Genomic DNA, 27,179 nt, shown 5'->3' on the forward strand with positions numbered 1-27,179 from the left:
TGAAGCTTAAATTAACGAAAACACACACAATGGTATGCCAGAATGGAAAACCAAAGAGAAAAACTCATCATGTTAGGGGACTGGAACTAGCAGAAATACAAATCTTCACATATTTAAGTATCCATTTCTGCCATGGCGGACACTGAGGCTCTCATTTGAGAATTGCAAAATTAAAATGTATAAGAACAGCAGAAATCCTGTTTAGAATTTCCAACAAAATAGGGACCAAAAATATTTGAGAAATGTTGCAAATATACAAAAGTAAATGTCAATCAGGGTTTACATATGGTGCTGAACAGCGGGGTACATAAAGAGCACAGCACTACAGGCGTAGGAGAATCTCTGCGTAGATGTCTGGCAGTGCAAAAATCAACATTTATCCACATCATTCATAAAGAATTAGACGCACCCCATTCAGAAGATACAATACAGATAAATCTGATTATTATCTAGCACAGCATCTGGAGCAGGTCAGGTACTACGTTTACAAAGGAGATTTTAGAAGATTGTCTATCAGTTGAGCTTTATGCTAAACATCCATTAGCTAGCATTGCCCAATACAGTAAAAATGTACTGAGAATGATCTTATACGGAAGAGAGAAGCTGAACGAGAACTTAGAGAAAAATCAAAATCTACTGTACTTCGATATTGCTCAGGGCACTCCAAGCAAGGTATCCAAAGGTACTTGATCATTGTAACCAAAGCACAAAATAGATTTTACCATATTAGATTACGTCCAGGCATTATACACTACTTAGTTGTTTTTCCCTAAACGGGGTTGTGGGATGAGAAAGCACACAAATGCCAGTGTGATGGAAAAATGACTCAAACTACATTGCACTTTATCTAGTGTTTACATTTTACAAAGATATTAAAAACATTTTCTGCAGCCATTTTTTCAATGAAACTCATTTATTTTCACAATGGTTTTACCATTTAATGTAGGTTGGAAGATGCCAGAACATGTTATGCAGTCTCCTTGTATAGTATATCTACAATTAAGTATAGGAAACTTCTTTTGTACTTAGAAAATGTAACTTTTAAGGAAGAGTAATTAAACTTACATTTGTCTGGTTTAAAAATGTTATGTGGTACCTCGTCTTTTGTACTTCCATGTAATTGGGAACAACGCAATGCTTTATTTCACAATAAACAACAATGTATATGTACATAATACACCTATGAGCATTACCCTGCTAAGCTGATGATATTAAATATCGTTTTAATATTTTTCGTTATTTACATAATGCCATTGTGAGCTTTCATAACTGTATGTATTGCATGATTTGTACTTTATGCAATTAGGATTTGTAAAGATTTTTACTCGGAATTTGATCCTAATAAGATGCTCTTTTTTTACATAGCAACAAGGATATGAAAAATGTACCTTGATTGTTGGTTGCTTCCTTTTTTAACCTTTTATGGACTTATGTTAATCCAAATAAAGATTGTTGATCATGACGATGAGGACAAAATAGTTCAGTCATAGTTATGAATGAATATAGTTTAAGGTTCAAAATGGTGCCAAAAAGCAATATGTGCCAGCCACAGCTAAAAAGTAAAAAAGTTAAGACTGTCTCCAATGGAGGGTATGTGGGTAGGTTTGTCCCAGTAAAAAGTTTTACTTTCTGACTTAGGACCTCATTACAAGTTCAGTGGATGGTTTCGACCGTCTGCCAAACTTCCGATAGGGAGGTTCCCACCTTAGTGGCTACCTCCCCGCCGGGCCCATTTCCTGCTAGGTCAGTGGGCAGAAACCTCAATTTCCACCCGCTGGCCTATCAGGAAAGAGTGGACAGCATTGTCTCCAGCTCGTAATTGAGCCAGTGGCATAGCTGTAGGATGCCAAGTGTACGGGCGGTGCAGGGCCCCCCTGGAGGCCCATTGCACCCATTCTCCATCACCTATTTCATGGCAGTGCTACCACCATGAAATGATTGGCAGACAACAAAGTCGTAATGCCCAGGGAAATGCTGCTTGCAGCACTGCCCTGGCGGATTAAGACCACTGCAACCACCAGACCGACGGGATCCCTGATCCTGGCGGTGCTGGCAGTCCCACCATGGCACCACCACCATTGTTAAAATATGGCAATCGGACCGCCGCGTTGGAGGTGGTCCAACCGCCACCTCGAGTCTGGTGGTCTAGTGACCGCCAGACTTGTAATGGGGCACTTAGTATTTGGGATGGATTTCAAAAATCCTCAGTAGGCAAGGCCGGTAGGGGTCCATGTTGTTAGTCATGGATGAGGTCTCGGTGAAGCAGCTGACTTTTGGCCGGAAAGCTCCTAGTAAGAGAAAAATGAATTCTGCACCCAGAGAAGGTCCCTCAGCAGCCAAATACTTTTTGCACCTTCTTTTGGTGAACATCCCTACCTTCATTCTAAGCCACTCTTGGATTCTGGTTGCAGTGGAGTAGGGCTCCATGAGGCCTGACACCTTCTCAGCAAATTCCCACAGAATTGAAAATGATGCTGTGGAGAAGAAGGTAATGGGGGCAACTTGAATCGTTGGCCCAGCAGCAATGCACCTTTGGCGGATCAGGTTGGCAGGTTAGACCCAGTTCTCCTGTCAGTTCTCAGAGCAAGAAGTTGCCAAAATATTTGGTTTCAGCCAAGAGTCCAGAACCTTGAGGACAACACTTTGGTTTTAAGACTCACTCCAGCAGAAGAAAGCAACAGGATCCAGGGCAGGTCCATTAGGAATTGGTCCACTGGGCAGTTGCAGGAAAGGCCTCTGGAATCTTGTTATTTTACTGTATCTCATACAGAAGGTAAGTCAACTTATCCTTGGAGTCACTGCTGGGAACCTGGTTTCACAGCAAGCAGGTCCAGTCTTCCTTCAGGTTCTTCAGAGAGCAAGGTAGTCCTTCAGGTTCTTCACAGATTCAGGAGTATTCTGAGCAGGGTACTGTTGGTGCCGCATTTATGCCCAGTGCTAGCCTGTGGGTCAGGGAAACTTATGGCCAATCTCTAACCAATAAGCTAGAAGATCCCAGTGGTGACTCTATCCACTTATACAGCACTTTGTGCATGTTTTAATGTAGGCTACCCCCACAGTGCCCTTCTTTATCTAAATTTAACATGGCAGAATCTTCCTTCCCCTGGTCAGAGCTACTAGTCCTCATCCAAAGGTGTGGATATGATAATTGGCACACCTTTTCTTGTAGATACTCTAACCCAGTTCTGGTAAAGCCCCCTCCAACTAAGTTTGGAGCCAAGCCAAATAAGAAGAAAATGGGAACCAAGCCTAGTTGTGAGCTACATCTGCCTGTGACAAGGTAGGCTATCTTTGAAACATGGAAAGGAGTTGGTGCAACACATCAGGCCATCCTGATCAAGGAGGAAACACACCCAAGCCTTTTGTTCACAGTCTCCCAGCAAACACATTACACCACAGGAGAGCCATTAACAGTCAGGTGACCATAGACACTGGCAGAAAGCCACATTTGACTTTGGCTAGAAAATGACCACTTTCTAAAATTGCATTTTCAAAATGGTAATATAAAATCTGACTTTAATATTAAGTTGGATTTTAAGTTAGTGTTCAAACAAGTATGTGAATTAGGGGTGGGCGAAATATTCTGTTACATGGAATTGATGGAATTTTGGCTACTCTATGTTTCTCTTTAACACAAAGCTTTGGTCAAATTCCTCCAATTGCCATGTGGAGGATTTTTTCTCCAATGAGGCAGCAGAATATGCGAACTGCCAAGCACAAGCGATTATTGGTGTCCCCTACTGTGGTTTTTTAATAAGGGTGGTCACCAGCATTCATGAGCGGTCTCTGTCAGAGGGCTGACATAGAAGTAGATTTGCTTCCACTTGAGTAGATTTTGTACATAAGCGGCAGCAAAATCAACTCAAATGGCCACGTGCTCTTGCATAATGCATGGTGCCAATCACTCTGATTTTTAAGTGCTGCTCAAGCTACCGCCGCTATTTTCAGTACAAGCAGTGTAAGCTGCATAATTTCTGCCCATTGTCAAATGATACAGGTTTTCCAAAATAATCCTGCCTTTTTTGGGCTATATACATACACGAAACACAATGGGATGCTGCAGGAAATAATTGAAAAGGTTATAAGGAAAATGACACACTAAACTGTCACCAGTTATGCAATATTTATTCACCACACATTATTTATATACCCTTGTCGCACAGTGCAGGTACTCATGTACCTGTTAATTAATCAAAAACTACTAAAGAAAAAGGTCTACAAGGGAATGTCATCACACTCATAACGCTTGCGGTTTCACAGCGGGAGCTTTAACAAGCTTGATTCTAGTGAAATATATATGCCAGTTGGATATGAGTCAATGTTAACATGTTTTTGGAAAGAGAGCACAAACATTAGTACAGAGTCCCAAAGCCACCACAAACGGGGTCAGAAAATGGAGGGAGGCAGGCAAATGGTTGAGACCCCAACCATGCTAAGGCTGTCAGGTATAACATGCCCAATAAAGTGTCTAATACACCTGATGAGGTTGTCAACAACAAGCATGCTGGAAACCTGAGTGGCTGTACTAACAAGAAAAACATGGCAATTCCAAGGAGTGATTTTGTGAGGACTATGGAGGGTCTTGAACTGCTGGTTAAAACCTCACTGGATCTAATTTTGTCCAGGCTCCAGCCAGTTGAAAACACTGCTAGTTCCTGTCTTGCACTGATTCAGCAAGTTAGGTCTATACCAGACTCTCAAGGACATGTCCTCAGAATTGTACATAAGAATGGACAAATCAGTCATTGTGCTTTGATCCACACCAGAATAAAAAGGGAGCAGTGGTGGCTGAGGGTGAGGGTCTCTCTTAACAGACAAAGGTTTGTGGGGAGGAATGTAAGAGATCTGAGACTTTCGTCTTAGCACATTCAGCAAAGACTGTTCAGCCCCCATCTTTCAAATCAAGTCAAATTGGACCTCCCACCAGAGAATACACAATTTGTAGTTATTTTGAAGAACGATTCACCCTTTTCGACAAATTAAACACAGTCTTAGTATAGTCTCAGAAATAAATCAACTGCTTGGGACAAACAACAGGCCTCACACCCATCTTTCCTACGATCCAAATGTGATTTGTATGGTAAGCTTGGTAGGTAGGAGCCCACGGACCACTATGGGTGATTGTGTTAGAATGCATTTTAGAACTCCTAATTTGGTCAAGCGTGTTTTTCACTGTCTCAGAGGGTCTTGGAGGGTCATGGCTTGGAAACACAATTTGCTACTCTTGGGAAATTGAATGCAAATGATTGACTCAGTGATCAGCAATTTGACCCTGACTTACTTGCTTTGAGCCTCAGAAGCATAGAAATGGAAACGTTCATGTGTAATAATTACAAACGTATTAGCTCCAACTTAGATACGTCAAGTCCTATATAAAGCGGCAGGACCTAATGAACTCCCTATGGAGTTGTTCAAGTGTTTGGAGAGCACGGTGGCTAAACACATGCTGCCCATGTTCCAGGAGGCAAGGGAGGCAGGTGTGTTGCTGCCGGATCAGCAGGCAGTGACTATCATACTGATTCGGAAGAAGGATAAGCCCCAGGAGATGTGCACCTCCTACCTGCCCATCTCCCATCTGAATGCAGAGGTCAAGATCCTGGCGAGGGTCCTAGCCATCAGGCTTTGTGCAATTATCAGTCAGGTTTTTTTCTGTCCAGCTCCACACGATTGAACTTGAGGAGACTCTATGGGGATCTGCATATGACAGAAGACCAGAATAGTGAACAGGTGGCGCTGCTGTCCCTTGATGCTAAAATAGCCTTCGATAGCGTGGAATGCCCCCTAGAAGGTTTGGAGTGGGACTGCGGTTTCTGGCCTGGATTAATCTGCTCTATCATGAACGGGTGGCTCTGGTGCGGGTCAATGGGATGCTGTCCAGGCCCTCTCTATATAGGGTCACTCAACAGGGGTGTTAGCTCACCCTGATACTTTCTCGTTGGCATTTGAGCCACTGGCGCAGTGGGTCAGGCAGGATTCCCTGATTCGGGGCATCGATTCTGGAGCTACATGGGTGGAACACGTCTCCCTTTACGCAGATGATATTCTGCTGTACGTCACTAGGCCCGATTATCCATTGACAGGATCATGCATATTCTTTGCATATTTGAGGAGCATTCCGGTTTTCAGATTAACTGGACGAAGTCATTGGTGTTCCCTTCGGGGGGATCCTCCCCCACCCTACCCCCGGGTTGTGAAGTGCAGACCTCACCAGATGGGTTTCGTTACTTGGTGATTTATGTCACTGGGAATCCAGAGCTTTTTCTCCAGGAAAACTTGCAGCCGCTGCTCGACAGATTTCGTAGGGACGCGGCCCACTGGAGGAAGCTGCCTCTCTCTCTGGTATGAAGAGCTGCCCTCTATAAGATGATGACTCTACCCCGTCTATTATATGTATTGTAATCGTATTTATATAGCGCTTACTACCCCTGACGAGGCGTTGAAGCGATTTTCGATGAGTAGCACGCTAATCCGGAACCCAACAAGAATTAGTGATGGATTAGTATCGTTAAATAATGAGTACAGTTTTAGTATTATTATGAGTTAATTTGAGCCGTGGATATGAGAGTTTGTTAGTTAGACTGGAGTAATGGAGGGGTGGAGGAGGAAATAAATCCAGAGGTGTTAATTGGGAGTATATCCTTCATTTACTCAACCCAAAGGCTTGGGATGAGTAAAGGGGGTCGAGTATGTGGAAGGGTTAGGGAGAGCATAGTAGCAGGGTGAGATGAATGCAGGAGAATTTAGTAGGGTTGTGTGGGAGGTCACAGAGGTAGAGAGAGGTTTGGTGAGTTAGATGTGGAGGGAAGAGCTTAGGCAGAGATATTTAGGAGGTGAAAGTGGTAGAAGGGATTTGGGATGAGTCAGAGTGAGAATGGAGGATAGTTTGATAGAGACATGAAATAAGAGTGATGAGTAGATAAGTGTGATAAGATGAGAGCAGGAATTCATAGATATCTAGTATAACAACCCCAAAAAAAAAACAGGAGCCATGCAATGATCCACGAACATGCCAAGCACAGAAACAACATATACACATACACATACACATACATATATATATATATATATATACACACACACTCACATATGCACATACAATACATAATTAGAATCATGAGTAAAAAATAAAATACTTAGTCAGACAGGTTTAAAGAGTGTGTGTGTATTTTATTGTTATGATATAGTAGCAATACTTATTTTCCAAAGAAACTATAAATAAATAGAAATATACATTTAATCTGAAAAAAATATTTATCCACATAGGCATATGCAGTTCATAGTTGTTTGAAAAAGGTGGTTATGAAGGAAAGAGCCAACTCTTGAGTAGTTTTCTGAAGACAAGAAAGTTATCTGTGGCTCTTATAGTTGGGGGTAAGGAATTCCATAGTTTGGCTGCTTGGACGGAGAAGGATGTACCACCTATAGTCTTTTCCTTGTATGGTGGTGTTCTAAGGCGGGGTGCCAGTCTTGAGTGGAGGGTTCTTTGTTGGATGTATTTGGTCATTTTCTTTCTGATAAAAAGCGGTCCTGTTCCATGTATAGCTTTGTGGGTGATACAAAGCAGCTTGAAAGTGCATCTTCTGGCAACGGGTAACCAGTGTAGTGCTCTCAAGGCAGGGGAGATGTGGGCTTGCGGCTTTATATGTAGTAGTAGCCTGGCTGTGGAATTCTGGATATGTTGTAGTTTTTTCATAACAGATAGAGATGATCAATGGTAGAGGCTATTGGCATAATCCAGTTTGGATAGTACAAGTGAGATGGTAGCTTGCACCTCGTGTGAAAGTCCGAGGTAGGGGAAGATGCGTCGTAAAGTCTTTAAGGTGATGAAGCTTGTGCGTGCTAATTTGTCTACTTGGGCATTCATAGTTAACTTGGAATCAATGGTGATTCCTAGGTTTTTAACTTCCTTGGATAATTGAGGAGGTGGTCCGAGATCGTCAGGCCAGACGCACAGAGGGTCATAACTTTTCCAGTCACCACATATGAGTATTTCTGTTTTGGAGGTATTTAGTTTGAGATGGCTCCAGGTCATCCACTGGTCAACGGCTCTGAGGCAACTGAAGATTTGTGAGTTTTCAATGTTTTTGGGGTCTTCTAATTTAAGTAGTATTTGTGTGTCATCTGCATAGTTGTAGCATGTGAGATGGAAATCATTGATCAGTTCTGGTAAAGATATCATGTAGATGTTGAAAAGCAAAGGTGAGATGATTGACCCTTGGGGGACCCCTGCTTTTGTGAGGTAGGGTTCGGACGAGAAGGGGGGCGAGTGGATGATATTTGCTCTTTTTTAAAGATAGGAAGTAATCCAGTCGAGAGCAATCCCTTGTATGCCGGCTTCATAGAGTCTTTGAGTTAGGGCGTCATGGTCAACCGTATCAAAGGCAGCCTGTATTCCTTCTGTTTCTTGTATATGAGACAATTTTGTATTAAACTGTGTTGACATGCAGTTAGAAACAAACACATAAGGACCAGTGAGGGTTTAAAAGATTCGCAAGAACAGCAAGATAGCTAGACTTCGGAAGGGGATGTCAAGTGAGACCTTTCACTAGATTTAAGAGCGCTTTTCACTGAGCCGAGTTTAAAAACAACCCTGAATAAAGCAGCCTTCATCCAGGGTGTGAAAACATACCAAGGTCTGGCAGAGGCATTGTGCTATAGTTGCATGTATACAGTGCTTCAGGTCCTGTCGAGATTTTGGACTGGTAGCAGGCTATTTTGTGAGATTGTTATGTTTTTTTTTTTTTTTTTTTTTTTTGTTAGTGTTTTATAAAGGGAGAACCTTCTACTCTGTGTCTCAGTAGCGGAAGATAGAACCCGCTCGTCACAGTCTTATACGGATTACGCTCCAGTATATCATCAATTCACCTCCAGGAAGGATTCTAGATTTTTTTCTGCTATGGAATCTCTGAGCGCAGAGCCTTCCTTTATCTTTGCCAAGCCCAAGAGTTAGGGTGGCTTGTCCTTTCCAGAAGCTGAGCTTCAACTGGGGCACCTGCTACGTTTATATTTGTAAGTGCTTCCTGTTGAGGTTTAGTTTCTGTAAAATGAGCAACTTGGCCTACCCAACCGGAGTATTTTCTACGAGTAAGTCAGTAAGCGTTTACCTAGCATGTTTTATATGCCCTGTTTATATTGTACACTAAGGCTACGTGATGGGTCATGGGGTAAACGTCTCCAACAACCTTGTGTGCCTTTGGCAATGTGATTGTTACTAGTGCGTCTTTGTGGAGATGTCCTCATGCTTCTGCGCATCAACAACGCACCACCTGAATCGGAGGTAAACGCAGTGGGGTCGTTTCGGAAAGCTGTCCATCATCCTGGTAAAAGGCGGGAATTCCTTTGCCTACTACGAGGGTGGACGGGGTGTGGCTCACCGGGCAGAGCTTACAGGTGACTTATAAAGGGAGAACCTTCTACTCTGTTTCTCCAGGAGAGGAAGATAGAACCCGCTATTCAAGTCAGATACAGATTATGTTCCAGTACATCATCAATTCACCTCCAGGAAGGATTCTAGATCTTTTTCTGCTATGGAATCTCTGAGCGCACAGCCTTGCTTTATCTTTGCCAATCCCAAGAGTTAGGGTTGCTTGTCCTTTCCAGAAGCTGAGCTTCAACTGGGGCACCTGCTACGTTCATATTTGTAAGTGCTTCCTTTGAAGTCTTTCAGAGCACCCCATATAGGGTGCTGGTGGAGGTGTTTCGTCGTTTCAACTGTGATATTAGGTTGCTCCTGTGGGACGGCAGCTGTTACAGCTTGGCATTGATGATGCTGTAACTCAGGGTGAACGAGTACGGGCTTGCTGTTCTGGACCCGCTTCGTTACTATTGGGTGACCCAACTGGTGACTATTAATGACTGGGCCTTTGTGGACCAGGGGGACCCGGCGTTCCGAGTGGACAGACAGATGATGGGCGAGGGTGGATATGAGTGGGCCCTCTAAGCCCCTGCAAGTGCGCGTGCGCTGCTGGTGCACACAGCGACGGTGGCAAGGGCATGGTGTGATGCTACCCGCTTCCTTGGTTGGGGTACTACCTTGATGAAGCAAACACCCTTGTGATGTAGTGATCTATTGGGGGACCTGAAGACTCTGGGTGGGTTTTGCGGGTGGTCTCTACTGGGGATCGAGCAGTAGGGGGATGTCTGGGGAGGCCAGACACTTGTCCCTTTTGATGTCCTCCAGCAAGAATATGCTATGATAGGCACAGAGCGGTTCAGATATTTGCAACTTCATCATGCTCTGGGCAGATACTTCCCGGAGCATGAGCAGCTGCATAAGGTGGCCCCCCTGCAAGACCGCCTGCTGATGGGCCCTCTGGTGGCTAAGGCCATCTCCTTATTGTACAAGTCATTAGTGAATACTTCCCCGGATCCGATGACTGCCCTGCGCACTAAATGGGAGGCGGACGTGGGGGCACTGGACGACGAGGACTGGGTGGAGGCGAGACGGAGTCCTCGGGATGTGGCGATTAAATCATGATTAGATTGATTCATTGAGGATCCTACATAGAGCATACTACTCCAGGATGGTGTTGCATAAGATGGGCAGAGTGCAGACCTCGCAGTGCCTGCGGCGATGCGGGCTGGAGAGTACCTTCTATCATGTACTCTGGGCCTACCCAGTCATACAGACATATTGGACAGGGATTGCCAGGGTCATGGCTCGGGTGCTTGGGAGGGAGGTCACGTTGGACCCCAAGCTCCTTCTGCTCAATGTGGCCGGGGAGGAACACTAGCTGAAACATAAAGCCCTATGGCTGGCTATCACTGCAATGGTTGCAAACGTAATATAGCGTGGGCATGGGGTGCTGAATCTCCGTCAAGTATTTCGGGATGGGAGACGGATCTGGACTGGTGCAGTAGCACAGAAAAAGTGATCTTTGAGAGCAGGGGATGCCCCAAGAAGTGAGAGAAAATATGGGAAGGTTGGGGGAGCTTACAGGTGCACGGTGTAACTAGTGGTGGGCTGGGTGCTGGAGAACCGGGGGTATGGGATCGTGATGTACCTGTCTTCTTGACGGGGGTTGCCCTACTGACATGTCTGAATCTGGATTCCAGATAATAGCTATGATTGGTTCCTATGTAATAGATTGAAGATGGGACTTTTATTACCATCTGCTATAATGTACAATGGCTGTTTTGTATGAAAAGAAATTATTTTAAAAAAAAGAATGGAGGATTGGGCCAAGGAAAACTGTTATGGCAACAGAAACGGGGTGGGTACTGTAAAGAAGTCTCTCAATCTAAGTTTATTTATTGGTAAAAAGTCAATAGCAAGGAGATGTCTTGTCTATTTGGCATGTATGGACTTCTCCAGTGTGTTTGTTTGTGTAAATCATGATAAACTATTGACTTTGATGCTTAAGAAGGGTGTTGATATCTCTTTAGTGACTTTTATTAGGCATGTCTATGTGAATACTAAGGTCAGAAGCAGGTTTGGAATTAATGGAGAATGCAGTGAGGAATTTAATATTAAACAGGGGATATGGCAGCTCTGTATTTTGTCCCCTTTCTTATTCACTTTTTATAGTAATAACCCCAGCAGGTACTTAGGAAAGAAACGTTATGATGTTCCACAGATTGGCTAAAAAGCAATACCTATGTTGTAGTATTCAAGGAATGCAGTACTTGTGCCATGCACCCCAAATGAATTACAGAACTTGATTAATAATATTGTAGTATATATGGCCGAGATGGATCTAAGACTTAACTTATCTAAAATGTTAATTATGAAATGTGGTTGTAAGGCTAATAAATGTGAGTTTAAGATAGGAGACACTAAGCCTGCAGTATCTTCCACCCTCTCTTGTCTGGGTTTACTGTTTAATGCCCATGGTTCATAGAAACAACTTGTTACACCTAGAACCTTGCTGCTAAACAAAGGTATTGCAGGGCTCAGTAGATTTCCATCCAGATTGAGGGGGGCACTCAAGGAGCTACATACTATCTATAAAGCGAAATGTACTTCATTGGCACAATATGGATCTGGTTTATGGGGCTAATATAAGATCTCATTGGGATTCACCCTGTGTCATTGTGGCATAGAATCCGGTCACATCCTGAGGCTAATAATTGCAGACGTCATTTCCAAGGATCAAGGCCATGAGAAAATCATGGTTTAGAGATGTCAAGGCTTTTTTTTCATGATCCATCCTCCCTGCTTGGTATCTCTGAGGGTGAGACGGGTGAGGTGAAACAACTAGCACTGAATAAGTCTGGGGAGGACAGGATTACTGAGGAACATGCAAATGAGAGTGTTGAACATTCTAATTTGTTGTGTGCAAAAACAAATATCAACTTTTATCTGGAACAAGTTTACAACCTCAAGCATGGATTTGTGCTGACTCGTTTTAGACTTAATATTATTCACAATTTTATCTCTTTTCCTTGAGTAAGTGATTAGTTAGCCAAATAGGTTAATTGCCCTTGCTGCAGTGTTTCACAACAATGCACATTGCACCCTACTCTGTTTTGTAAATGTTATGAAATTCCACAACTGCAAATTTTAAAGCTGCTATTAAGGAAATTCAATTTTAGGTAGTGCAGAACTGCATTGATTTTTTTGCAACAACTGCATTCCCATGAAGTCTGCCTTCATATTCCTGTGGAGGATATTTTGAATATGCAAATGGTTGAGTCGGCAATCTGCTATGAATTAAATGTCTCCTTCTAATACAACAATTGCATTGCTGTATATTTATTATGTTTTTTTAAATATAAATACTTTGTATATATTCTCTTTTTATGGAAATTGTAATTTGTGAACTTTTATGGCCTTTTGTATGGAAACCCCAATAAAGTACTTTCTGACTTTTAAGTAAGGAAGGTTTAGGCCTGACAAAAGGTTTATTTTACAAGCAAAATTGGAGTTTAAAACACCCCACAAAGGCTGCAATTCAGACCTGCAGACCTGTTTTACAAGGGGGTAAAATGAATGCTGCAGCACACCAGTACCATGTAACTTGCCGGCCCTGGGTACATGTTGTACTATATAGTATTGACTTATCAGTAAATCTGACAATTAGGTATATGTCAATCCTATTCTATTTAAAATACAGAGCACAAGCATTTTGCCACTGCTTAGCAGAAAACAAGGTGTGCAGAGTCCTGTGGCCAACACAAATTGGTTCTGTACAGAAGACAAAAAATGTGAAGGGGTACCACGCAAAAGATAGTCTTTTTCAACAGCCATTTTTTACTTTCATCCAGGCATTTGGTTTCTGGTTCTATAATATTGATACCCACATCCTGCCTTGAATGGATTGAGATATTGATTCCTTAGAGCTTATATTTATCAGCTGTCTGCTTGCAATAAATGAGTGGGTCGGGAGAGGATTGTGTAGTTGAGCATGGATAAAATTGAGGTTTTGAAGATCAGTGGTAAAGCTGGTAGATTTGGGTGACCTTTTACATACTCAGCTACTGTTGTCAAAACAGTATGAATACACAATTACTGAGCACTATTGTTAAGAGAAAATAGGGGACTTTCATTGTCTAAATAATAGCTATTGTAATTCCATAATAAATTTCTTAAAGTTGCAACTATGCATTTAAATGTCCATAGTGTGCAAAAATGTGAGGTTGCTCATAGTTACACTCTCCAAATCAGGAAGCTACTACATTAACCAACTGAAAATGTAAAAGACTTGAACTTAGAAATAATTGATCAAAAAGAGACAACAGAAATATGATACTACCAAGAGCAGCAAAAAAATAAACTACCAAGAGAAGCGTTGTAGCTAAAGCAGTTGGGCACTTTCAAGGATCACAGTGCAAAGAGGAGGTTGCAGTTAGACAATTACAATAGGTACAGAAATAAACTATGAAAATTAGTATATTGGACCTGTAGCCTTGATGCTAAAGGGATCTTCTTTTGGGTGCATGTGGAAATCTGACAATGAAACATGCTGTTACAAGAGAGTCAGGGACAGAAGTGGGATGCCATGTTATCTGATGCCTCATGCTGTGGTAGGTGGAAGCAGAATGGAAATGACACTCGAGCAGAACAGTGGATAAAGAGAGGTTTTTCATTTCTACTTCCAGACCCAAGAATAAATTTGCTACTGCCCTCAACTGGAGTACATTTCCAAGTATTTCCAGGTTGTGAAAATCATTAAAATAAGTCTGGGAAGACCTACAAACATGTGAGGCTATGAGAGACTGCCTATCCACCAAGACACTTCTAACACAACTTTTTGATTGTGGAAACAGCATTTCTAGGCAGACAGTGGGTATCGAAGTAGAGCTGTTTTTGGGGGGAGGTGATGCACACCCCATAAACCCTTGATGGCGCTCAGATGTGAAAAAAATGCAAAGGCCTTTATATATTAGCCCATATGAATTCACTGTGTGCTAAAGCACAAACTATCTCACAGCAGGCAACTTTGTTTGACAACGTGTTGAGTAGCTCTATTTACTACTCGTTTCTCTTATTGCATGTAAGGGTTTTGTTGTCATTTTAACTAGTGACACTTTTGCTTATTTGGAGGTGAAAAGAGCTGTCCACAGTATTCCAAAGAGAATACATATCTAAAACTATATATCGATATCAGCAGCATGAAAGGTACAATCAAGGCATTTAAGTCAGGTGGTGTTGTCGTACAGCAACCCCACACTGAAAATGTTTCCAGTACGACTACTGGCAGAGTCACAAATATCTTTAGGCTCTCCTGAGTCTATGAAACAGGATTCAGCATATGCCGTACCAAATTCTGCAGCAGATTTAGCACTTCTTCTCCAAATACGAGGATTACCTATACCACCCAACTCTAAATAAAGACCTTTTTGAAAGACATAGTTTAAAATCATTCATTTCAGAGAACAATTAACAACACAATGTTCTGTGCTTTAGACCACTGACAGACTGGGAAAGTCTCTCAGGCTAATGCACTAAATTGTATTAATTGAAATAATTAAGCTAGAATTTTCATTGGACTTACCTCCTAATATGATTCTTCTCAGATACCTTGTGGGTCACGCTTTTCTCACATGTCATCTGGTATCAATCACAACTAGGCTGAACTAATGTACCTACGAAAAAACAATTCAGCCAGTGTTTTGTTATCTACAATGAACATGCATGAGGATCATTTACATATCATGAATATGCACTTTTGTGGTCATTCCTAACATCTAGTTGGTTTTTCCTAAAAGTTAACTTAGCAAATTATTCCAACAGCAGAAGTCACAAAATATAAATATACACCCAAACACGTCACCTTTGTCTTGTGCTCATGTGGGACTTTGTCCCCCAGCGTTCGCCTTGCCTCAACCTACATATTCTGAGCCACTTATTAACCTAATTGTGGTTAATTTTTAGGTGGGGGGCAATCCCTCTTAATATCAGCCTCAAGGACTACACAAAAAAGATTCCAAGCTGATGATAGTCTTGTGGAATTTGACAGGGCTGAAAGCCAAGTTAACTAGTATAGACTTGGGCAACTTAATTGATTCTTTTCACATCTATATCCTGCAAAAGACATGGGCCGCTTAGCCAGTTTATGGCATGGGGCTTTTGAATGATAGCATTGAAACTCATCCCTCCCCCTTAGCCAGACCATCTGGAGGTTTAACTATTTGGGTTCGATCATCACAGAATTGTACCATCAGACAGCTAGATATCAAATCTATTGAGATACCCAAGCTACTCTTTTACAGTAAACAAGTGGAAGCAAGCCATTCTTTTGATTAACATCTATAACAGGTTTACCTCACATTATCAGGATTCACCTACAATGCTAGCCTTAGAAGAATATTTGGACAACATGGGCATGCAAGCTACTTTCTGTTAGCAGGCAACTTCAATACAAACTTTGAACTGTTAGAAATAATGCATGTTTTAACAATGGATGAAGATCAGGAAAGAGGTAATCCTGGCTTAGATAGTGCTAATTACGTCAGGAAAACTAAAGTAGCAAGGCAGGTTGCCATTCTTACACTCAAGTATAGCCTACGAGCTTGTAATGGCCGGACCCCATCTAATAAGGGTCTGAGTCATACATTCAATAGGGTCAACAGGAAAACTAGGATAGATTACATCTTCCTGGAAGTGAATCTCCTGCATCATGTGAGGGATATCGACATGATTCAACAATTAGAGAGTGATCACAACACTTTAGTACTAGAGATTGACCAAATTGATATTCCTGTTCATAGCCAAATAGGACAATAAATACAGATTCCAACTGTAGTAAGTAATACGAGGAGAAGGTTAAAGTGGCTGAGGATAGAAAAAGATGATTCAACTCTGGCCAAAATGTACACAGCTGTCTCACATGCCCTGATTACATTGGGGAAGACAAGTAGCGATGCTCAGGTTATTGTGTATAATTTTGCTGGTCTCAGAAGTTCAAGATATTCTGAATAGGGGGATGAGGAGTAAACTAATCAGCTCAACTAAAGTGCTCTTTTACAATTAGCTTTGTAAGAAGGCGAGGGGACAACTAATGATTGCCATCAAATTGGATGTAGGGAGGTTGTTTTGGAGAAATGGGAAAAATATAGAAAGATTCAACAGGATGCTAAAAGGAAATGGGAAGAGGCGACATGGAAAGCATTGGCATTGGACAGCAGGACGTTTTGACACTTGCTATCGAAAGGCACACTCTCACAAGTTAAAGAAGAGAACCATCACATCCAACCAATGACTTGGGTTCAACATTTTAGTACACTTTATTCGGAACATGCCACTTTAAATTTGACATCAAATGACTGAAAGCACATGGGCCATAATAGTCTCCTGGGGAGGAAGATGCAATTACTTTTACTAAGAAGGAAACCATGGAAGCCCTAGCTAATCTAAATAAACGTAAATCACTGGGCCTCAATAAAATCACAGGAGACCTGTGAATCAGGTATCTGGGGTTATATCTTGAACCAAATGCTATTACCAAGGGAGCTGTTATATCCAATTCATGGTGAAAATTAGTGGCTATCTATAAGAAAGGGGACAAGGGAGACCCAGGAAATTCAGGACAATTAGTTTGATTAATGTCTCACATAAACTATTCTGCTGACAGCTATTAGTAAGGATCCAATTGTGGATAGAAGAAGAACAAGTGCTGTCTCCATTGCAAGTAGGTTTTAGAGTAAACACAAGCACTGTGGACCAAATCTTCCACCTCCTCTTTATAATATGAAAATACGTGGTGGTTCACAGGGAACATATTTACTCAGTATTTGTGGATTTGTGGGTGGCATTTTACCTCATTCCCAGGGCTAAATTGTGGATTGAACATGAGCAGATGGATACTCTGTCTAATACGTTGCTCATTTTAATGAGGGTCCAAAATAATAAATATGCCCAGGTGAGGTGGGGGAAGAATAGTGAACTGACTGAACATATAGCAGTGACAGAGGATTTCATCAGGAGTGAGTATTAGCCCCTATTCTGTTGACACTACATATTCATGGGTTGATTCAGACATCATTGATGAACTGTCATGGAGATCCACAAAAACGAGCAAACCATGTAGTACCATCCCTGCTTTTTGCGGGAGATACCTTACTCGTGTTGAGGACACCAATTGGTCTCCAAAAGGCATGATTATGATAGGAGGTAGCACACTAGAACAAGTCAATAACTTTGGCTATCTAGGGGTTAGATTTGAAAATACAGTATCATGGTCCCCCAAGTCAGCCAAAAGCCAGCTTACCTTTCAGCATGTGGGTCTTTCAATTGTCAAGAAAAAGCATCAACTTATAGACCAGTCATTCCATCAGTAGAGATCTACAGGGCAAAGGAAATAGCAGCTGCCCTTTCTTGAGCAGAAATATGTTTTTTTTTAAAGTCTGGGGGCATGAAAAAGGTGGAAAAGCTTCATAAGATCTATTCTTGCCATGCCCCGTTACTCAACACTTATTCCAGTTCAACTGTAGATTGGCCTAAAAAACATTGCATGTGTGATGGCTTTCAGGCCATTGGCCTATTGGATAAAGATATGGATTAATAATTCACCTCTTCCTCTCAGGCAATCATTCAACAAATTAGGGGCACTGGATCCAGGGGTAAAAATACCTTGGCTTAATTATATTAGAACATGGTTGTACAGTTAGAAATGCAGGTTTACTGGACTAACCCCAAAGGCATCCAGAAATCCAACCTGGTCCCCGTAAAAAAGAGATATTTGAGCTACATCCATGAAAACTGGTTGCATGATAATACTGTAGGAATGCTAATGGCGAGGTTCTTAGGCTTCAAGGACACTGTGCAGAAGGAGGTCTCTTTGGACCGTATTGAACTGACACAAGCAAAATCGCTGTTTTTAGAATTCTGATATGGTATCCCGTAAGTAAATGACTTCTGCAGCAGGTGAAATGACTTTCAACTCGCTCCAACTTGTCCCACCTGTTTGGCTACTGTTGAAACAGAAGAACACTTTTTGCTCTTCTGTCCCTCTTATGTCACACTTAAAAGGACTTGGTTGAGTCCACTGTGCAGGATTCTAGGCACAAGGCATCTGAAAGACACACTCAGGATCCTTAGAAGTGATATTACCTAGTGACTAGTGTTTGCAATATCTAGGTTTTCAATGTAAGCCTGGAGGCTAAGGAGCAAGATACTAAAAGAGTATGCCAAGTGATGTGTTGATTTTAATAGTGAGTCTGCTGTTGAATTGTTTTTAAGTTTAGCGAAACTTGATTGGTTTTAAAAAAGAAAAATAACAACACATGCGCCTTATTGAACTGCTGCAAGCCATTACAAGCTAAGACTATACAGCAACCAGCTGTGCTCTGTAATAAACGCATGCACTGGGGATAAAGTTATGTAATGCTATAAGTTTTACGTACATTTGACCGTCAGTTCCGAGAATTCCGTGTTAAAGAGTTTAATTGATACCTAGAACTTTTTCAGCAGATTCTAGTATTCATTGCACTTTTGTATTTGTATTTTTATATGATATTCCAATGTACTGTATATTATTTTAATATGCATTTGTATTGTGCCTATTTTGTGGGTTATGATACCGAATGAAGAGTTACATACTACTACTATAAGTATAATTTGTACAGAGCGATCTTCTTAACAAGGTCAGCAGTGGATAACTATAATATATTGCAGCAATTTTAAGATTATTTGTCCCTTTGGAAAAGCAAATTATTAAATTTCATTGCCACCTGCCATTCTTCTGTTATTGTGTGTGTACATGTATAGCTTTTCTGTTCCTGGCATCTGTGGCAACATTTATACAAACAGAACATGTGTTTTCAGTGCTTTAGTTAAATATGAAATCCAATCCGATCAATTTATGTCCTTCTATCTCTATAAATGTCCTCCTACTAAGTAAGGCACAAAACAAATAAATGGGCCTGAAGAGTTTTAAAGCAAGGCTGCATAATACCAGAGATCAGTACAAATGTTCTTAATTCTATTTTTTCCTCACCATTTCATATTTACCCGAATAGATTTTTATTTTTTTCAATGGAGACAGTCTGGTCTGGGATTTGAAAGATTGAGCGACACAAAAGATTGCTTTTGTACGACTCAGTCTGTACAAATATTGCTTTTATGCTTGTAAAACATTCTGCATGGCATCACTGAGTGTAGGCGACACAGTCAAACAAAAGGCCCAAAACAGCCCTTTTCCGGAGCACAAGAAGAACTCCACCGGGCAAAATACTATTTTTTTAGCCCTGTAAATCCTTGCACCACTTGTGGTAGATGTTCAGCATCAGCACAACATTTACAGCACAGCGCAATTTGTATGATGTGGAAATGATGTGCAAACCTACACCAGTTTAAACTCTGAGCTTGGCCCTTTGAGGACACTCATAATTCAGTAACATAAATCACAAGGTATTTCACATGCTCGTTTCCATTTGTCATTCTCTTCAGTTTTACGGATTCAGAGATAAAGAGCATAATATAACAATATCTTCCAACTTTCGATGCTTTTACATATGTAGCATTGGATACGCTGTTGTACATACTTCTAACCTTGAACACCAACAAAAGACTATAACTTTGAGAGGCGCTCTTCTGCCTATTTTATTGTTGATACCTTATTTTAGCTTTAAAGGGGAAAATCCTCCAGTTTATGCCGAAAGTGCTAAAAACTACAATAGAATTACCTACTGAAATTTCATCCACAACACCTATAATAAAATGAAGGCAAATCAATCTGTTGATTATCATATAGATTTTGCATTTCTAGTGACATATGGGGACTTTTTTATCACTTTAAAACTCCTTATTATTTATTTTACTTAAAACATCTTTATGGTCTGAATTTGTTTAAAACTACATACAAGATAAAATAAGAAATACCGTAAGTCTAGAATAAAATTGAACTGGGCGTCACATTTAAACGTTTGCATATAAATATTAATGTATCAGTCCTATAAATTGCAAAATCTTATGTTTTTTGCTCGCACCTTTTAAACTGTAATTTTACAGCTGGCTTCTTTCTTTGATTGTACTTGAAAACATAACTTACTTGCAGCTTTGAATTTTCTTATCAGAAATTAAATCGAAAATAGTTTTAATTATTTCTTCTTATTACCAATAGGTAAAGCAATTTTTAAGTAGAACCAACAGATACTTTGCCAGGTGGCACCCTCCTGCCCACGCTCCCTGGAGGGCCCATGGCACCTACCAATCCATATGAAGTTCTTATCCCTGATCAGGTCTGCACGGTGAAGAAGGGCGCCCAGCAGAGCACGCAGGCAGACACAATGACGAAGGTCATCTTGACAGTGCGGATCTTGGCCCTGGAGATGGTCTTGACGCTGCTGACAGTCGATGTGGAAAGGAGCTGGGCCCGCCATTGGACGGCCACGTCTTGCCATGAATGTTTGTCCAGATGATGTAGCAGATGAAGCCCTGGCAGGTGGCCAGGATGAGGACGAACACCACGAAGATGCTGACGGCTATCCAAGTCACATATGCCCAGAGCCCCCAGGGCTCGATGAAATGGGCCCAGCGGGCGAAGACCTGGGAGCTGCTGTGCACCTCATGCATGGAGAAGATGGCACACTGGGGGTGCGCTGAGCAACAGGCTGAGCACACAGGCGCCCCTGATCATGGCATGAGAGTGCCTGCCTGGCTGTTGCAGTGTCTTCAGCACGTGGCACACGGCGATGCAGCAGTCAACGGTCATGGCCACCAGCATGTAGGCTGACGGGAACATGCCGAAGACCTGCAGGCGCTTCACCACCTGGCAGAGGGCATCCGTGCTGCGTTATCACTCTGTTTTCCATCACTTTCTCCTCATCCACAAGCTTGTCGCTTTTATCACTCACAAACTCTCTCCACTTCATTGCAATGCATTAAGTGGGCTGAGGCCTCAAACCTACTAGTAATTAAAATCTGACATTCTAGCAGGCTCGTATCAGGTCCCAAGGCATGTTCTTAAATTTAGCCACAAAACACTGATCACTTTTTGACAACGAATTTAGAACTTGCAGAACAAAATAGTATAGAGTTAAATAACGTCATCAAAAAGTTGCCATGGTTTACTGTGGCCTCCTCTCTAACTGACATAGGGATTGTATTTGGACCAGGAAAAGGAGGCACCTTATAGCATCTTATTACTTTTACTGCTTTCTTGCCGGATGTGTTGTATATTTCCGGGGTTATCCTTGTGTCTATTTTATGTGGAGTGGTAGCTTGGTATCCAGCTTACCATATAATTCAGTTATAAATATTCCTCGATTTTTATATGTGTTGTAATAATTCCCCATATGTTTTAGAGTTTGCACTCCTTGGTTGATGAAGCTACAGAATTTACATATAACATTGGTTTTGATTTTTTCTTGAAGTTCAGTCCTTTTTTGTGTTCACCCACCATTTTAATAGTGAATATCCTCTTTTTTAGTTAATGTTTCAGTTGTTTGATTTTTTTGTTTCTCTCAGACCTCTGGCACTTCAAGAATACTCTCAACTTACTCCTGTTAATTAATTTCAACTTTTGTATAAGTGAATTCATTTTTGTAGCAGAGCAGATATTTTTTCCTTTGCTTTTAATACTCAACGCTAAAAGGTTAAAGATGTTTTCTAATAATATTTTCAAGACTTCTATCTGTAGAGTAGCAAAATTATTGCAATTATATTTTGCATTTGTTTTAATTAAGAAATCTTATTTCCATATTATTTTCACCCTGTTTTAAAATCACAGTTTCATATTATTTTCTTCTTTGATAATATTCTAAACCTTCAATTTCAAAGGTGTTTGCTATGTTTCACTAGGGGTTAGTCTCTTTATATCTCGAGGATAGTGAATGCATTCTGTTTTTTGCATTATTTTGTAATTACTACACTGATTACATTTTGACATGTGGAGATACATATAATATATTACCATTTTCTTTCCTGCTCAGTGGAAGTTCTAATTAGCAGGGCTATCACCATCAAATCATCTATTCGAGTATTAAAAGCCAAGATCACATAATTTAGCTGACAAAAGATTGTCTATTACCTTTTGTCTCATTTTTTATACATTAGAATTGACAAAGAATAAAAGTAATCTTCTGAGTATTTAAAATTCCAGCACTTTGGAGCAGTAGTGTGTATTGAAGTGACCCATTATTAATACCATTGACAAGTGATATATTTCTATTATTGCTTCTATTGCATTTAGGAGTGGAGGTATTCCTGCTTTTTCTTTGGAAGTTATTAGAGGAAAATAAATGCATACTGCTGTCCAATATGTCCTATCATTGAATTGTAGGGATATGGCTAGGATGTTTCATGAAGTAACCAATTGTTTCACCCTACATACATTTAGCTTGTTATTGATTTAAGTAGTGTTAAAATACGTCCATTAAATTACCTCTACTTTCCCATTCGTTCTTATTTTTTGCAACTAGAATTTCAAATAATGTAACATTTTGCAGATGACTACTGTAAAAACACCACGGCCCATATTTATACTTTTTTAGTGTCGCATTTGTGTCATTTTTTGACACAAAAGCAGCACAAACTGGCAAAATACAATTGTAATTTGTAAGTTTGCGCCATTTGTGCGTCAAAAAACGGCGCAAATGTGGTGCTAAAAAAGTATAAATATGGGTCTAGATTATTTAAAAACATTATTTGATAATTGTTTAAAAACAAAATCAGGTCCTTACCACTTAGCTTCAATTTTCTGTCTTTGCCACAACATTCCAGGAACCGATCTTAACATTGTGTAACCCACAAAAAGTTTTAGCAAATACATTTTGCTAAGTGCAACAGAACATGACTAGCAAGCTCAAGCATTTGCTTGTGCTCTCTAAATGTGCTCTTGCTGTATGTTTTCCCCCAAAATCACTCAATTTATGTAAACTGGCATAATCAGATTATCATTAGTAATTCCTCATCAAAGAGTAAAGTGGAATTGCCAACATTACTCTACGTATTCCAGGATGATTGAAATTCTGCAGAGGCCTAGTTTTTAATTCCTTGAGGAGGATTGCCCAGGAGGTTGTGCAAAGCCTTTCCTGAGCATCAAAGGGAGTCATTGACGGATATTGTTCACACCTAGGCCTGCCCCCTTTGTCTTTCTAATCATCTTGGCTCCAATCCCAATGGAGGGAGGAGCTGCTCCAGAACGGGTTTGGAGTGACCACAAGGGAATGTTTGTTCATAATCTTAGCCAACCCTCTGGCTGATAACTGGGAACCCTGGCCAGTAGAAGGAGGATGTTCCATGTTGGATTTAGGTAAAGTAGTGCACTTCATGATACTTTACAATAAAAAACAAAGGTGCTGCTACAAGATTGGTTAATGTCCCCGGGGAACTTTTAGCCATTGATTAGGGATTAGAAAGGAGTTTCTGCAACCCACAGCTTGGGACTGGGCATAAAAGTGGTATCTCCATAACCCCTCTCAAGACACTCCTGGGCTTGTGAAGAGCCCTGCTGTCTGAAGAACCTGAAATAAGACTGGACCTGTGTTGGACTTTTTCCCTTTTGCAGGGTCATCTCCATTCTTTTTGCCTCCTTCCTCCCATTTTATCTAACCTGTTATGTTGGCTTTAGGACTCTGGGCACTTTACCACTCCTAACAATGTCAAGAATCCCCAAGGTGCCTCCTGCATTATCTGTCAGCATCCCCAGGTACTAGGTATAAAACATATCTCTGTTCTTGGTTAAACCTTCATGTTTCTAAGTAAACATAATGTTCTGTGTTACACAATTGGTTTTATCAATGCTTGTTTTACCAATGCTTGTTTGCTAATGTGAGCAGGTGTAGACATGTGATTTTAATTGGGTGTAGTGTGGACATATGCTCCTAATTGGGTGCGGTGACTCATCCACATGTGGAAACTCAACTGCTTTCCTGATAGGCTATAAATAGCAGAGTGAAGCATGCCTTCCTGTTTGGCTTTGTTTTGCTTCCTGATCTCAGCATCTGACTTGGCTGCCATCCTCGTATTCAGGACTTTGAAGGCAATTCTTCTCTTCGTTCCTGTACCAGCTGACACTAGGCATTCCTCCAGCACTCCAAAAAAGACTGCAGCTAAGTGACTAGTATTCTTCAGGGAGTTTGTTCTTTGAGCGCCACGCTTTCCTAGAACAGCTGGTGTATTTCAGACCTCGTATTTTGGCAGAGTGCTTATCTTGAAGAGACAAATGCATTTCTGAACAGTCTACATTATTATTGTAGATACTTGCCTAAATGTGCTTCAGGAAATCTGCTTGAGCTCAAGTACTACAAAAACTGACAGTGCATTTTTAAAAGAGCATTTACGTGACTTTTCTTTCTCTAATAGCATACCTCTTGGATTTAAATGGTGTCATTCATGCCTGTGTTTCAGGTTTGAAGAATTTGCTTTTGAAGGGTCTTTCACACACACAGTGAAACCAAACCAAACTGTGCCACACTAACTGTTAAAACCCAGAGTGGACATTTGTATTTCTTGGATTGTTTTTGTTCCTTTTAGTTTAACCCTATGCATGCAGGAAAGTTATATGTGATATAATTAATGCCCTTGTTTGTCTTTTGTGTGCATGCTAAGTGCAACCACAGTTCTAATAGTAGTGTGCAGCAGGGAATCTCTGTGAAGCCAGCCCTAGTGTCGCAGTACTTATTGTTATGTTTCTCAGTGTGGGTTTTTGGTAATGCAGTGTTAGTAATTGTGCCAACAGTTATTATTATCCAAGAAAAGTGCTGGACCATCCCAGTGTTCTTCTACTGCTCCTGTGCCCATATCAGAAAGAGAGATTCAGTTTCAAGGAAGTTGAGTGCACTAACTCTACTGTCACTCTGTCAACAACTTGCCCCCGAAGATACAGGGTGCCTGGCTGGACCGGAAAGACATGGTAGTGTTTTGTCTCTTTCTCTTCCACTCCACCTTTCATTTTGGGACACCTGCTGGGGTTACTGTGTCCACTAAGACGTGCCAAGAGTTGTTCCAGGAGGTCGGGGGCATACCATCGCCCCTGCAGACATCCTGCTATTCAGGTGAATGGCCCCTCTCAACAAACAAGTGCTAAAGTGCATATGCTCTCTCTGTAAATTGTACTGTTGATTGGTTTATTCCTGATTGGCATATTTGATTTACTAGTAAGTCCCTAGTAAAGTGCACTAGAGGTGCCCAGGGCCTATAAATCAAATGCTACTACTGGGACTTCAGCACTGGTTGTGCCACCCACATGAGTAGCCTGGTAAATATGTCTTAGACCTGCCACTGCAGTGTCTGTGTGTGCAGTCTTAAACTGCCAATTCGACTTGGCAAGTGTACCCACTTGCCAGGCCTAAACATTGCCTTTTCTTGCATGTAAGGCACCCCAAAGGTAGGCCCTAGGTAGCCCCATGGGCAGAGTGCAGTGTATGTTAAAGGTGGGACATGTACTGTTGTGTTTTAAATGTCCTAACAGTGAAATATTGCCAAATGCGATTTTCACTGTTGCAAGTCTCATAGGTTAACATGTGGGCTGCCTTTACATATTATTAAAGCACCGATTCCCATTGGGAGCAGATAGAAATGTGGAGTGTGGGGTCTCTGAACTCACAATTTAAAAATACAATGTTTCGTGGAGTTAGTTTTTAGATTGTATGCTTGAAAATGCCACTTTTAGAAAGTAAAAAGAACATTCGATGGGCGGAATGTAAACCAAATCAAACATTCACCCCCCAGTCACAGATCTGGGGTTAATCCATCAGTTTTTTTGCTCACCATGCCATTCCAGTTTGGACTTAGCCATATGCAAATCAGTCTTGACCCTGTTCCCCAGGGGAACAGTCCAGCCCGACATGCCAAGCTAGGTCCTCCTTGGACCAGAAACATGCATCCTGGGACTGATTTGGGGGTATCACCTCTCTTCAGTCAGGCTAGCTTGAATCTGGTGGCATGGTGAGCGCAGGACTCATGTCTGGGCATACCCGTCCCACTTGGGGTGACACATGCAAAAATACCAGTCGATGGATGGAATGTAGACCAAACCAAACATTCACCCCCAGTCACAGATCTGGGTTTAATTCATCAGTGTTTTGCTCACCATGCCATTTGAGTTTGGACCAAGACATATGCAAATCAGTCTTGACCCTGTTCCCAATGGCAACAGTCCAGCCCAAACTGCCAAGTCAGATCCTCCCTGGACCAGAAACATGCATTCTGGGACCAGTTTTGGAGTATCCCGCCTTTTCAGCGAGGCTAGCTTGAATCTGGTGGCATTGTGAGCATGGGACCCACGTCTGGGCATACCCTTCTCACTTGGGGCAACAAATGCAAAAAGAACAATTGATGGATGGAATGTAGACCAAACAAAACATTCACCCCCAGTCACAGATCTGGGTTTAATCCATCAGTATTTTTGCTAACCATGCCATTCCAATTTGGACCAAGCCATATGTAACTCAGTCTTGACCCTGTTCCCCATGGGAACAGTCTAGCCCAAACTGCCAGGCTAGGCCTTCCTTGGACTAGAAACAAGCATTCTGGGACCAGTTTTGGTGTATCACCCCTCTTCAGCCAAGCTAGCTTGAATCTGGTGGCATAGTGAGCACAGCAACCACGGCTTGGGCATATCCTTTCCACTTGGGACGACAAATACAAGAACAGTTGATGGATGGATTGTAGACCAAATCAAACATTTACCCCCCAGTCACAGATCTGGGTTTAATTCAGCAGTTTTTCTGTGTTTAATTGCTCACCATTCCATTCCCGTTTGGACTTAGCCATATGCAAATTAGTCTTGACCCTGTTCCCCATATCGCAGGGTTTGTGGCTGAGATCAATGCTCCACCTGCATCGCGGCTGG

The sequence above is a fragment of the Pleurodeles waltl genome, chromosome 4_1 (assembly GCF_031143425.1).
Source record: "Pleurodeles waltl isolate 20211129_DDA chromosome 4_1, aPleWal1.hap1.20221129, whole genome shotgun sequence".
Taxonomy (NCBI): domain Eukaryota; kingdom Metazoa; phylum Chordata; class Amphibia; order Caudata; family Salamandridae; genus Pleurodeles; species Pleurodeles waltl.